We start from the raw sequence: 2,147 nt of genomic DNA on the forward strand, positions 1-2,147 counted from the left end.
TAGAGAACCACTGAATGGAATGAAACCAAACATGGTATGAATGTTCCTTATGAGGTGCTGACCGAGTGTTGTTACTTTGAAGCTGATCCATCATCCAAGATGGCCGCCAGCGGGGGACTTAGTTTAACATGGGACCCTATGGGAAATACATACAAATGTCTTCTTTAGAGAACCACTGAATGGAATGAAACCAAACATGGCATGAATGTTCCTTATGAGGTGCTGACCAATTGTTGTTACTTTGAAGTTGATTCATCATCCAAGATGGCCGCCAGCAGGGGACTTAGTTTAACATTGGACCCTATGGGAAATACATACAAATGTCTTCTTTTAGAGAACCAGTGAATGGATTGAAAGAAAAATGGCATGAATGTTTCTTATGAGATGCTGACTGAGTGTTGTTACTTTGAAGCCGATCCATAATCCAAGATGGCCGCCAGCAGGGGACTTAGTTTAACATGGGACCCTATGAGAAATATATACAAATGTCTTCTTTTAGAGAACCACTGAATGGAATGAAACCAAACATGGCATGAATGTTCCTTATGAGGTGCTGACCGAGTGTTGTTACTTTGAAGCCGATCAATAATCCAAGATGGCCGCCAGCAGGGGACTTAGTTTAACATGGGACCCTATGGGAAATACATACAAACGTCTTCTTTTAGAGAACCACTGAATGGAATGAAACCAAACATGGCATGAATGTTCCTTATGAGGTGCTGACCGAGTGTTGTTACTGTGAAGCCGATCTATAATCCAAGATGGCCGCCAGTGGGGGACTTAGTTGAACATGGGACCCTATGGGAAATACATTCAAATGTCTTCTTTTAGAGAACCACTGAATGGAATGAAACCAAACATGGCAAGAATGTTCCTTATGAGGTGCTGACCAAGTGTTGTTACTTTGAAGTTGATCCATCATCCAAGATGGCCGCCAGCGGGGGACTTAGTTTAACATAGGAGCCTATGGGAAATACATACAAATGTCTTCTTTAAGAGAACCACTGAATGGAATGAAACCAAACATGGCATGAATGTTCCTTATGAGGTGCTGACCATGTGTTGTTACTATGAAGCTGATCCATCATCTAAGATGGCCGCCAGCGGAGGACTTAGATTAACATGGGACCCTATGAGAAATACGTACAAATGTTTTCTTTTAGAGAACCATTGAATGGAATGAAACCAAACATGGCATGCATGTTCCTTTTGAGGTGCTGACCAAGTGTTGTTACTTTGAAGCTGATCCTTCATCCATGATGGCTGCCAGATGGGGACAATGTTTAACAAAGGACCCTATGGACAATACATACAAATGTCTTCTTTTAGAGAACCACATACTTAATGGATTGAAACCAAACATGGCATGAATGTTCTTTATGAGGTGCTGACTAAGTTTTTTGACTTTGAAGCTGATCCTTCATCCATGATGGCCGCCAATGGGGGGGACTTCCTTTAACATAAGACCCTACGGGAAATACATACAAATGCTTCTTCTAGAGGTGCACTGAATGGAATGAAACCAAAACATGGCATAAATGTTTCTTATGAGGTGCTGATTAAGTGTTGCTACTTTGTTGCCCATTTACTGTTCAAGATGGCCACCAGGTTTTTTTTTATTAAATAACAGGACCAATATTAAACCAAATTTGGACTCACTCATTATTAGGGTATCTGTTATGATTTTAATCTATTTTTACATGATTTCCAAAACCAAAGTAGAATCAAGTGAGCGACTCAGGCTCTTGAGAGCCTCTAGTTTTTTAAAGTTAAATCATTTAAGCTGACAAGTTTTGTTGTTTTCAGAACATTATTGAAATATAGATTCTTATAATAGAGTTCGTGAAATTTTAATTTTCATACCCCCGCTTTAAAAAAGTGGGGTATACTGTTTTACCTCTGTATGTCCGTTCATCCGTCTATCCATCAGTCCATCCATCAGTCCGTCCATCCGTCCAATGAATATTTTTTCGTCGCATCTTTCTCAGGAACTACATCATAAGGATTTCTAAAATTTGGTTTCAGGGTTTATATGAGTCAGCTATATATACTATGTGATGCATTTTCAGATTCATCACTCAACAACTTTCTGTTTACCTTTTCTCAGGAACTACAATACAAGGATTTCTGAAATTTGGTTTCAGCGT

The 2,147-nt window shown here is 39.5% G+C and overlaps 1 long non-coding RNA gene across 1 annotated transcript; it reads left to right on the forward strand.

Annotated features, from left to right (window-relative positions):
- Window positions 1-387: 387 nt before the first annotated feature.
- On the forward strand, window positions 388-1,723 carry LOC127736833 (uncharacterized). Its single transcript, XR_007999206.1, has 3 exons — window positions 388-716; window positions 883-1,048; window positions 1,215-1,723. It is a non-coding gene; the product is annotated as an uncharacterized LOC127736833 (long non-coding RNA).
- Window positions 1,724-2,147: the final 424 nt, after the last annotated feature.

Source organism: Mytilus californianus, unplaced genomic scaffold, assembly GCF_021869535.1.
Source record: "Mytilus californianus isolate M0D057914Y unplaced genomic scaffold, xbMytCali1.0.p SCAF_38, whole genome shotgun sequence".
In the NCBI taxonomy this organism is placed as follows: domain Eukaryota; kingdom Metazoa; phylum Mollusca; class Bivalvia; order Mytilida; family Mytilidae; genus Mytilus; species Mytilus californianus.